Below are 12466 nucleotides of genomic sequence, written 5' to 3' on the forward strand. Positions count from 1 at the left end.
ACCCACCACCCCCTGGCTGTGGGTCCCCTGGCTTCCCCTACAGGCCAGGCAAGCTGGGGCTATAGCAGGCCCTGCTGATCCCTGATCCTGAGTGCGTGGCCCCAGGAAGCCCAGGCCCTCTCTAGGGGTGGCAGGTGGGGCTGGGAAGGAGAAGCAGCTGCAGGAGAGATGCTGAGGGGCATGTCCCACAGCAGCAATGCGGCGGAGGGCAAGAGGGAAATGACACTGCCCCTATACACAGTGCATGTAGGGGAGGAGGGAGAGGCAGTGTTTTCACCAAAGCACTCAGCCTGGGTGGGGGGATACAGGACTCCCAGCTTCTGGGCTCAGTGCAGTGTTCAGGACCCCAGGTGGCGATCCAGGGGAAGAGAAGCTGGCAGAAGCTGGGGCTGGACCTAGAAGGGCTTGGGGGCATCTGCCTCACCCCTCAGGCACCTCCTCTTGGGAACCCCCCCTCACCTGAGTGGGTCATGCAGCAGCACCTGGCCAGGAGGTGAACCCTGGCACACAGCAAGGAGCGTGCAGGCATAGGGCCATGGGGGAAGGGAGCAGGGCCCTGCCTGCCAGCTGCGCCCCATGGCCCTCCATGAGGCAGGCAGAGGGCAAGCGAAGGGAGCAGCAAGGAAGGGCCATGGGCCCTCGTGTGTGTGGCAGGGAGGGGGCTGGGGTAGTCCTGCCCCAGTATCCTGCCCTCATCCCCACCTCCTACCAGCAGAGGCTGCTGGACTGGGCCCTGCTGTCCCTGGAGCAATGCAAGGCCTTGGAGTGAGCAGCAGTGGCCTGTAGCTGATACAGTGGGTAGCTGTGGGTGCCCCGGGACCTGCAGCTAGGGTGACCAGATGTCCCGATTTTATAGGGACAGTCCTGATTTTGGGGTCTTTTTCTTATATAGGTTTCTATTACCTCCCACCCCCTGTCCCGATTTTTCACATTTGCTGTCTGGTCACCCTACCTGCAGCAGCACTGGCCTGGGTCAAGTACTGGCTGGTGGAGGGTGCTGGGCCCGGTGGCCACCACTCCACCCTGAGGTGAGCCCGGGCCAGGTCCCACTGCACACTGGGAGGTGTAGAAGGGCTGCTGACCCCAGCAGAACCCTGGCCATTAACCGAGTGGAACCAGGCTGGCCTCAGGACTCCAGCAGCAGATGCAGGCCGGGGGCTCCAACGCAGGATGGGCTCCAGTGCCCCAGCAACATGCAGGCTGCAGTCTCCTAGTGCCAGCCCTGGGCCTGCAGGCTCCATCTGTCCCAGTCCGGGAGCAGGCGGCTGGGCTCGCTCCGGGGGCGGGGAGTTGTGGTGCCGCAGACTCTTCTCCTCATCCGGGAAGGAGAAGACGCCGTGTGATGGCACAGACCCAGCCCTCGGCCAGCCACCAAGTGGCAGGAGGGGGCAGCAGTGCTGCTGTCATGATGGGCCCTTGCCCCCAGGCCAGAGAGCTCAGGGCCAGGAAGGACCAGCAGGATGAGTGTGAACTCAGACTAGAGTCCAGTCAGTGGCTGAGTGGAGAACACCCCCCCCCCCCCCGTCCCTCCATCCAGTCCAGAGTGAGACTCCCGCGCCCCAGGAGAGCTGCCCCCAGGGCAATCACCCTGCCTCTTCCCAGGCCGAGGCAGGGACAATTCAGGCCTGTTTAGTGAGAGCTGGGTAAGGACAAGCCACGTGGCCAGGAGCCCCCCTCTTCCCAAGCACACCAGGGTCATCTAGGGCATTGGTTCTCAAACTGGTGGTTGCAACCCCTCAGGGGGTCACAACCCGGTTATGTGGGGGGTTGCAAGCTCCAACCCCGAGCCCTGCGCCGGGCTGCCAGCCCAAACTCCTCCAGCCCAGCTCCACCCCCAACTCCACCTCCAGCGCTGCTCCACCTCCAAAGAAAGGGTGCCAAATAGAAGTTTGCCCAGGGTGCCCTTTTTCCTATGGCTGGCCCTGGTACTGAGACAACATTAGAGGGCTTGATTCGCAGCTGAACAAGTACTGTATTAATTAACAGTCAGGGACACAAGTGCAAACTTTTTCCTGAAAATAATGGCCACTTGTACTGCTAAAACCGCTAAAAAACGAAAGAATCTCGAGTCTTACATTAAACTTGGCTTTACCTGTATCATCACCTCTGGTACTGAAAAACCGCAATGTGTCATTTGCTGTGAAGTTTTGTCTGCTGAATCAATGCAACCATGCAAACTGCAGTGACATCTTGAAACTAAACATCCTGAGCATAAAAATTGAAACGTGGATTTTTTCAAACACAGAGAAGAAGCAACAAAGGTCAATTAATTTTAAGCAATAGGGTTTAAATTTAGTATTTAACATAGTGTTAAATATCAAAAATGTGCTTTTCATTTCTAAGGGGGCTTGGTGTTCGAAAGGGGTCACCAATACAAAAAGTTTGAGAACCACTGATCTAGGGCAACATCTGGGTCCAGACAAGCCCCATGTTGCGGTGGGTGGTGCTGGTCCCGATACTCAAGAGGGGAAGGTCCATGTCCCACCCTCTCCCACACGACTCTTAGCCCCACCCCCAGGATCTGGCCTCTCTGGGCTCCGGAGTTGGGCAATGCCAGCCTGTGACGAACTGGGACTCTTCTTAATGTGGTCTTTGAATGCTGAGTGGGGCGTGTTGGCTGGGAAGGCAGGGGAATGTGGCTAGGATGGTCTGCACGGGGGGATGGGAGACTGGCCGAGGGAAGATACCTGAGCATGTAACATGAGAACCCAGGAAGGGGTTAGAGGCCAGGTGACACCTTTGCCCGGGAAACTGAACAAAGGGTGGGGGGAGAGTTTCAGAGCTAGCTGGTGGAATGGCTGGGAGGCAGACGGGGCTCTGACCTCCCAAGGGGGCTGGGGTGCCCTGGGACCCCAAGATGGACCTAACTGAGGGGGTCCTGTTGTCTGTGCCTGCAAGACCTGTCTTGGACTGTGTCCCTGTTGTCTAAACAAACCTTCTGCTTTACTGGCTGGCTGAGAGTCATGGTGAATCGCAGGAAGCCGGGGGTGCCGGGCCCTGTGTCCCCCCACACTCCATGACACAGCCTGAGAGCAAGCATGGAGAGTGTGAACGGGAACCCCCCCCCGAGGAGTGGGGGAGTGTGGAGAGCACCCCGTGGGGAGCCTGCAATATTTGTGCAGGGAAGGGGGGCATGGTCCCAGGGGCTAGGGAATCCAGGCCCACCCTTGCTCCCTGGAGCATGGGCAGCAGCATCGGGGACCAGCGCTCCCTACAGCTGCCAGAACAGTGACACAGATGGAGCCCCACCTCAGCCAGCTCCCCCATCTGGAGAGGGCCCCAGGAGAAGCAGCTGGGCCCAGCACACCCCCTCCCCACGGAGCAGAGGCCAGAGCTTACAGTCTCAAATACCTCAGTGTGGGTCCACTCAGCCGGTGCTAACAGCTCCTCCTCTCCCCGCGCGGGGTCCAGCCCTTCCTCCTCGTACTCCGTCAGGTAGTCAGATTCCTCACCTGGGATGGGAGCACACATGGGGCTGGCAGTTGCTCCTGGCCTGGCCCTGGTGCCCCTCAATCCCGACCCGCAGTCCCCCTTCTATCCCAGCCCTAGCCCCCCTCCCCCAGCCTTGCTGGGGCCCCAGAATCCTACTGGAGTGACATGGGCAGAGAGCCCTGCATCGCGACCCCTGCCCCCACTCACCATCAGTGTAGCCATCAGACAGGTAGCTCTTGGCTGGCTCGATGCAAGACACGATCTCAGCCAGATCAGTGAACCCCACGCTGGGGCAAGTCAGCACCTGGGGGGTGAGAGCCAGGCTAGAGATGCCCCCGTCAGGTAGCCTGGGGGGGCTGGGACACAGGGAGGAAATGCTATGTGGGCTGAGCTAGAGAGCGGGTGGTTCAGGAGGGCTCCAGTGGGTGAGGACAAGGAGTGGGGGGCATTGTGGCAAAGGGTGTGGGTCAGGCTCTCACCCCATGCAGGTGGCTCTGAGTCCAGCCCCGAGGGGATCTCCAACTTCTCCAAGGGGCTCGGCCTAAGGACAAAGGGACCAGAGCCACACAGCGGCCCCTGCTGGAACTGGGGTCTGCACTGATGAGGGAGGGCACTTCCTTGCCAAGCCCCCCCACTCCCCTTGGAGCCCCCAGCCCTACTGCTTGGGGCGCCAGGGCTGAGCTGGTTGTTCCCCTGCCCCAGGCACTGGCGCTGTGCCATGGGGCTGCTACAGCCAGGACCCTGTAGGAACGTCAGCTTGGCACAAAAGGGAGCTAAGTGGCTGGAGTGTGACGAGGCACAAACTGTAGCTACCCATCCCCTGCTGGCCCATGCCCCACTGTTGCCCCCTCACTCACATCCTTGCGCTTGCTCTCGTAGAAGTCGGCCGAGCGCCGGTCCTTCACCATCTTCTCAATGATGTCGCCGCGGCTCTAGCCGCTGAACATCACCTTGCCGTGCTGGTAGCCCACGTCCTGCATGAGATGGATGGGCAGGATGAGGGGCCCACTCCTTCCAGCCAGCTGCGGGGGGACTGGCCAGGCCAGGCTGCGCCCGCTGCAGAGCAAGACATGGATTTGCCCTGGGTGCTCCAACGCAGCTGGGGGGCTGCTCCCCACAAGGGTGGCCATCAGATTTCCAACCCATCCCCTCAAGCAGGGCCTCTCCCTCCCCAACCTGGGCACAGCCAGTGGCCCAGATCGGGGCCTCACACCCTCCCCACCCCCGGCCAAGCGCAGCCCCCAGTCTCCCACACCCTGCTGAGCACTGACCGCCCCCTCCCAAGATCAGGGCCTCCCACCCACCCCACCCCCATCTGAGCACAGACCCTCCCTCGGCCCCCCCAGATTGGGGCCTCTCACCCTCCCCATCGCTGCCCGAGCACAGACTCCTCTCCCCCTCCAGATCATGGCCTCTCACCCCCAGCCCAGTGCAGCCCAGGGCCCAGATCAGGGCCTCCCACCTCCCCGTCCCCAGCCGAGCACAGACACTCCCCCAACCCCCTAATCAGGGCCTCCCACATTCCCCACCCCCATGGCCCAGGCCATCTGGACTCACGTAGATCTCGTCGAACTTGCCAAAGTCCATGGTTTTGAAGCGGTCGATGGGCAGGCAAATGTATTCGCAGTAGGAGCTCGACTTTACCACCTCTAGCTGGCGCACACACGACACATAGGCCAGACGTGACTGGCTCTCCGCCATGTCGGGCACCTGTATGTGTGTGGGGAAAAACAGGAGTGTCCTGCAAGGGGGTGGATCAGCCCCACCTGGGACAGCATCCTGGGGCAGGGGGCTGCAAGGGACAGTCTCTCCTACGTTCTGCAGGTCTAACCCCCACCCCCACCCCAGCTGGCTCAGTCCAGCTGAGTGGCCGGATCCGGATCCCAGCAACTGATACTGGGGCATCAGGAGTGACTGTGCCCAGCCAGCCTGAGGGAAGCCACTGGCTGCCAAGGCAGGCCCGCATGTTCAGGCAGGAGCAGCCCTGGGAGGCAGGGGCTGTGGCGGAAGGGACCCTGCCAGCACCTAGGGCTGTCGCTGCCCTTGGGGTAGGGGGCAGAGGAATGGCAGGGGAGAGGGATGGTGAAGAGCCCCAGCCCTGGGTGGGTGGGGCCCGCCTGCTTCCCCTCACATGGCCCCCTGGCCTGCAGCATGGGACGGGTGCAGCAGCAAGCTTTTTGCAAAATGGAGTAAGCCTTTTAAAATGGGGTTTGAATGACAATATGGCAAACACTGAACAGAAGTTACAATGTAGGCAAGTGTAATGAATGGTGAACAGACGTTACAATACTGAGATACTGAAAGAGTGCAAGTCTCAGTGACTTAAACAGGAATCGGATTGATATTGAAACTTACAAAGGCAGCTGGCTGAACAACTGTAGCTCTTAACAAGCAGCTTAATTGAGGTAAACAGCAGCGGACTTAACCGTGGGAGCTCAACAAGCGGCTTCAAAATCAATTAGCCAGTTATTGGGGTAACCGGTTTTATGAATGAATGTGGTTAATTCATAAAATGAATGTGGTTTCATTCTTAAAACTTGACTTATGAAATTACATTGATATAAAATGAATGTGGTTTCATTCATAAACTTTACTTATGAAGTTACATTGATATAAAATGAATGTGGTTTCATTCATAAACTTTACTTATGACGTTACATTGATAAAGTGAACAATTAAAAACAATTTCATTTATCACTTCTACACAGGTGGCCGGGGTGACGTGCCCAGAGGCAGCAGGAGAGATGGGGCAGGTTCCCCTTGGAGGGGGCTCTCGGGCACGGAAGCCCCCAGGGCAGGGCAGGGCTCACCTTAACCTTCTGGGCCCAGGGATTGAGGCGTTTCCACAGCAGCCACCAGCCTGAGAGGCTGTCCCCGTAGTCGCAGAGGTCAGTCTCGTCCTGGCTGCCCACGTCGATGGTGACCACTGATTTGGGGCCCAGGTTCCGGGCAATGTCCACTAGTGTCAGAGAGAGCGCGTTGGGGCGGCGGCCCGGCAGACAGTCGCACTGCCGGCTCCCCATGCTCCTGCCTGCTGCTATTAGGGCAGCTCCCAGCCCCAGGCCCCAACCCTCAAACACAGCTGGGGAGCAGGGCAGAACCCCAGCAGGAAGTGGGGAGCAAAGCCAGGTTTGCAGCAACCACTTTTCTCCCCTCCTCCCCATTTGCATGGGAAGCATGAGCAGCATGAGAGTGGGCGGGGTAGGTGGGGGTGGCTCCGCTGCACCAGGGAGTCCAGGGACCCCTTCCCACTAGCACTGCCCAGCTGGCCAGGCGGGGAGCTTCCCAGTGCAGGGTCCAGCATGGCCAGATCTTCCCCATCCCCCCTCTGACTTTCTCTGTGTGAAATGCAGGTCCAGCTCACCCAGCCTGCCCCTGCTGGCTCTGTTCTGCCTGGGAGCTCCCCCTCCATGGCACATTCAGAGGGCAGTAGGAACCAGCAAGTCGTCCCATGCAAGGACCTCTGGCCAGACAGGCTGCAGCAGGACTGTCCCATGCTGAACTCTGGACTCGGAGCTTCGACAGGGACAGCCCGTCGCAGTGCTGGGGAGGGCCCAGTGCAGCTCCAGGGGCAGAGCACAGCTGCTGGAGCAGTGTGTAAATGGCTGTCTGTCAAAGACCTGCTGAAGGCTTTACCCAAGTCTGTGACTGCCAATGGGTGCAGTCTCTTCTGTTAGACTCCATGGAAGGAGCAATGAAGCCCCTTTATGTAGTGTGGTAACTAAACAGAAGCCATTGCCCAAGGCCCTGGGTGGGCCACATGGCAAGGCCAACCATACGCTGAACTGCGTGGGCTAAAGGCTTCCCTGTAAGTTTTTGTAATATTTTTTGGAAAGTGTGTGACTCAGTTTCCCTATTGTGTAATGCCACCCCCTGGGTATGAAGGGGTTAATCACTCCTCAGGGACGGGGAGATGAGAGATGGGGTGTGGGTGTTACGCAGGCAGGTCTGGGGTGGTTTGAATGAACTATCAAGAACTGTCCCCACATGGACAAAGTTGCCTCGGAGACACAATGACCGGACAGTGACTGTTACAGACTGGGAGCTGAGGGGAGCACAGCAGGATAGCCGCTGAGACTTAGGCCTTGGCTACACTGGCAATTCACAGCGCTGCACTTGCTGTGCTCAGGGGTGCAGCGTTGTAAAGCGCCAGTGTAATCAGCGCCTGCAGCGCTGCACGCTCGCTCGCAGCGCTGCAAGCTATTCCCCTCGGAGAGATGGAGTACTTGCAGCGCTGCGAGAGAACTCTCGCAGCGGTGGTGGCGCGACTACACTCGCGCTTCACAGCGCTGCCGCGGCAGTACTGTGAATCCGCGAGTGTAGCCAAGGCCAAAGAGAGCAGGTGTATGTGAGTGGAGGGTGTTAAGATGGCTGCTGCCAGGGCCGGCTCTAGGCACCAGCCCTCCAAGCATGTGCTTGGGGCGGCACTTTCTAAGGGGCGGCACTCCGGCCCCCCTTTTTTTATTTTTATTTTTATTTTTTTGCTTGGGGCGGCATTGCCGGAAGCCAGCCTTGGCCCAGCCACTCGCCCTGTCAGCGCGAGCCGGGATCCGCGCCCCCTGCCCAGCCCGGCGGCGCCCTGCACAGCCCACTCGGGAAATGCTGCGCCGCCCTGGGGAGACTCGGAGCGGCAGCAGCAGCAGCAGCAGGACCCCATCTCCCACCCTGCATCCCGGCCCCCCCCAGCTCCTCACACACTCCGGGAGCCTCTCTCGCCGCCACTGCAGCCCGGGCTGCGGCGGCGGCGAGAGGGGCACCCAGAGTCAGGACTGCCCGGGGGAGGGGGAGTGGGGCAATTTGCCCCAGACCCCGCAGGGGCCCCACGAGTATGTCCGAGGCTCCCCCCGCCTCCATCTTCCCCCATCCCTCGGCGTCTCAGCCGGTAAGGGGGCGGGGCTGCGAGCTGCGGCCGAGCGGCAGGAACTCAGGCCCGCTGGAGACACCATGCGGCTGCTGCACTGTCCGGGAGAGGGGGTAAGTGGCATGGTAAGGGGACGGGGACACCGTCCCGACACCATCCCCCACAGCCCTGACCCTCAGCTCCGAGCCCAGCCCCTCTGAGCTGGGCACCCCCCCGACCCCATCCCCCTCACAGCCCTGACCCCCAGCTCCAAGCCCAGCCCCTCTGAGCCAGGTACCCCGCAACCCCATCCCCCACAGCCCTGACCCCCAGCTCCGAGCCCAGCCCCTCTGAGCCAGGTACCCCCCCGACCCCATCTCCCCACAGCCCTGAGCCCAGACCCTGTGAGCCGGGCACCCCCCAACCCAGAGCCCAGCTCCCCACCCAGCCCCAGGCAACAGCAGCACCACCCCCAGGCAGCGAAAGCCCATTGGCACCAACCATCACCATCACCCAGCAACAGCCCATTATGTAATTGCAAATGTAGACATACCATTAAAGCATTTAATGTTTTTAAATAATGTATTTACTGTATTTTCAAATGATTACAAATTAATTTTTGAATGTATTTCACTAGTTATTTTTCACATTTCCAAATACATGTTACTATAGTATTGCAACTTTTTTTTATGGAAGGGGCCCCGAAATTGCTTTGCCCCAGGCCCCGTGAATCCTCCGGGCGGCCCTGCCCAGAGTGTGTGAGGAGCCGGGGAGGGAGGGAAGCGGGGTCCCCTGGAGCCGAGCCCGGGCTGCAGCGGCGGCGAGAGGGGCTTCCGGAGTGTGAAGGGGTGAGCGGCCGGCTGGGTTCATCGGTGCTGAGCAGGTAACCCCGCAGCCAGAGATCCTCGCCTTCCCGCCTGCTGGGGCTGGGCCAGGGTGCGGTGAGGCAGAAGAGCAGCAGGTCCGGGGGGCTCTCCAGGTCCTTAGCTGCCAGCATGTTGGGGGTGAGGGCGGTGAGCACGAACTGATCCACCTTGGCCACCAGCAGCGCCGCGAAGCCCAGGGAGGGGGCCGTGTTCTCTGTGCTGCCCCGCAGCCGCACCGCCACCTGGAAGTACTCCCGCTCCGCGTCGCCCAGCAGCTCCACCCGCATGAGGACAGAGTCACGGCTGGGCCAGGGCTCAGCTGCCGTGTGCTGGTAGCGGATCCCACGTTTCGGGGGGGAGCCCAGTGCTGGGGCGGCAGGGTGTGTGTGTGTGGGGGGGGGGAGAGAGAGCCCAGTGCTGGGGCGGCAGGGGGTTTGTGTGTGGGGGAAGAGAGAGCCCAGTGCTGGGGCGGCAGGGGGTGTGGGTGGGTGGGGCACTGGTGGGCGGGGGAGGGGAGCTCAGGGCTGGGGGGGGGGCAGCCAAAAATGTTTTTGCTCAGGGCGGCAAAAAACCTAGAGCTGGCCCTGGCTGCTGCCCAGCCGGAAGATTGAGAATGCCGGCGGTTTGGAGCAGAGGCTCTGAGTTCAGACAAACTTGACCTCCTCGGTCCTGGAGTCCAGGTGACTAATGAGGGCGTGGTCTGAACAGGCTGTGCGGTGTCACTGCCAATCCCTGCTGGCTGCATCGCTGCCAAAGGGGTCGAGTCTCTCACAGGGGTCTACACTCAGCTGGACTCACTGGGGAGCCCGGGCGAGAAGCGGGGGGGGGGGGGGGGGGGGCTAGAGCCTGAAGTCTCAGAGTCGTGGGGCTCGCCCTTGCAAAAAGAGGAGGCCTGGGGCCTAGCACAACCATAGGGGCATCCCAAGCATGATGGGCACCCTGGGACACCAGGACAGAGGAGGGACTGGTTCAAGCTGGGAGGACCTGAACACGAGCAGCCGGCGGCAGCAGTAGTGGTGGGGGTGATCATGACGGGGAGCAGAGGCAGAGCTCTGGGGGTACAGGACAGGCAGCTGGGAAATCGGGACCAAGGAACGTGCCTGCTGCTGTTTGCTCCTGCTGCTCCCATGGGAAGAAGGCTGGGGGCGTTCTCAGCCCACAAACAGAACCACCTGGCTCTCCCTGTAGGAGGAGACCCCGGCAAGGTCTCACTTCACTGGGGCTGAAGCGGGACAGGCACATTCCAGGGCCTGACAGGTCCACGCTCAGCCCAGCCCCTGCATGTAGCGATGGGAACTGCCACTCGTGGAGCCCACCCGGCCCAGACTGGTGCTAAGTTCCAAGCAGCCAGACCCTGCCCCTCCCTGTGGCTGCCGGCCCGCGCTGGCACCATTTGGCTGCAGCATGGATCAGCAGGTGCTGATGCACGAGGCTGAGCTCAGTGCGACTCCACGCAGCTGCAAAGGAACCTGGTTCCTTGGGACCTGAGGCTGTTTGCTCTGGAGCCTCAGGTACAAGGCTCCCCCGTCCCTGCTCGGGGGCTTGTGGCGCCGGGGCTGAGGGAAAAGCTGACTATCTCCACGGGTAAAGAGCTGGGCGCGGTTCCAGCTGGGGAGCAGCCTGGGGTTCTTCCACGGCCTTTGCTCCAGTTTAAGAAGCCCTCACCCAGGCCAGGGCCCAGCACTGCAGTTCCATGATGTCCAGCCCTCAGCCTGACTCCAAGGGGGAGGCAAAGCAGGGACCCCCCAACCCCCAAACCCATTCCCCACTTGGGATGCCAGGGACAGCAGACAGCAAGAATGCAAAGCAGTCATTGGAGAAGAGCTGCTCCCCTAGACACACATATAACATGAGCCTGCCCAGCTGGCCGTGGGCCCAGGTGCTGCACCAGCCCCGCAGGGTGGTGGGAGGGAAGCCCTCCTCCTTAAGCAGGATCCACACTTCGGGTGAGTTGCTGGTTTTAACAATAACATTCCTCCACACCCACAGAAGGGCAAGAGGCCCGGGCCCCAGCTCAGCCGTGAAGAGGCGGAGACACCAGTGGGGGTGGCGATGGAGATGCGTGCCAGGGCAGAGCCAGGCAACGGGGGCAGAAAACGCTGGCAGCAGCAGTGCCTCCCCCAGTGGCCTGCTTCGCGGTCTGTGAGCAGCGTCTCCATCGGCGGCAGGTACTTGCCTGGCAGGTTGTTGATGTAGCCACCGTCCATCAGTAAGTTGCCATCCTTGGGGTCACAGAGTGGCGGCAGGTACCCGGAAAGGGTCATGCTCGCTCGCACATACCTCCACAGTGAGCCTAACCGGCAGGAACAGACGCAGTCAGGAGACGGCCTCTTGCAGGCCCTGAGCCCTGGGGGAGGGAGGGCGCCCCTGGCACCCAGGCTGGGGAATCTGCACAGCGCGGCGATAGGCATGGCCCTTGGAGCCAGCAAGAGACAAGCCAACTGCCTAGAGCTCAGCCAGGGGGGTGGGGCCCATCCCTGCCCCTTGCTCTGGAACAGGTGGTGCCTTGGATTGACTCCCAAAGGCCTCAGGAGAGACCGAGCACCTGGCCTGGTGGCCGAGGCTCCCAGCACTGGCCCCCGCGAGGTGCAGATTTCTCAGCTCGAGCAGCACATGTCTGGCCAGGGTGCTGGGATCCAGCCTGTGCCCTCAGGCCTGTCAGAACCAGCCCTCGCCAGGGAAGGACGAGCTATGGCATGGAAGGAGGCAGTGGCTGCAGCCCAACTTGGGGCAGCCATGGCAGAGTATGGTGGGCAGGGGTTGCAGCCAGTTGCCACCCCGGCCCAGCCTGGCCCTCCCTTCCAAGCCACGCAGGTCATCCCTGTGGCCCAGGGCCCGAGGAGCGCATGATGCTGACCTGGGACATTGTTAACATAGCAGCCGTCCACAAGCAGGTGGCTGTCCTTGGGGTCGCAGAGAGGAGGCAGGTAGGGGGGATAAGATGCACTGGCTCTGACGTAGCGCCACACACTGCCTGCTGGAGGGAGAGGAGACAGTCACAGGGGACGGGGACAGCACAGACGGAGAGAAGACAGGAAGTGACATGACAGAAGCTTCAGAAATCCAGATGCCCGCTTTGGAGCAGGGGTACTGGGAGGTCTCCCCAGCCTCGCGGGGAGAGGGCACACCAGCTCAGACACGGGGCGGTCTGTGCTAGGAGTCAGGCTGGGTGCGGGAACAGGTGTGCCCTGCCACCCCCAGCCTGACAGAGGGACAGGCCCTTGTGACATTCCCAGAAATCCGCCCCCCCCACCAGCAGAGGAGGGACCAATTCCCTGAACACCCATCCCCCTCAGCCCACTCCAGCTAGTGGTGGCTACACTGACAA

At 61.1% G+C, this 12466-nt stretch overlaps 1 pseudogene; it reads right to left on the reverse strand.

The window, feature by feature from the left end:
* Positions 1 to 455: 455 nt before the first annotated feature.
* Positions 456 to 12466, reverse strand: part of LOC135891996 (patatin-like phospholipase domain-containing protein 6) — a 536125-nt pseudogene continuing 524114 nt past the window's right edge.

The sequence above is a fragment of the Emys orbicularis genome, chromosome 19 (assembly GCF_028017835.1).
Source record: "Emys orbicularis isolate rEmyOrb1 chromosome 19, rEmyOrb1.hap1, whole genome shotgun sequence".
NCBI lineage: Eukaryota > Metazoa > Chordata > Testudines > Emydidae > Emys > Emys orbicularis.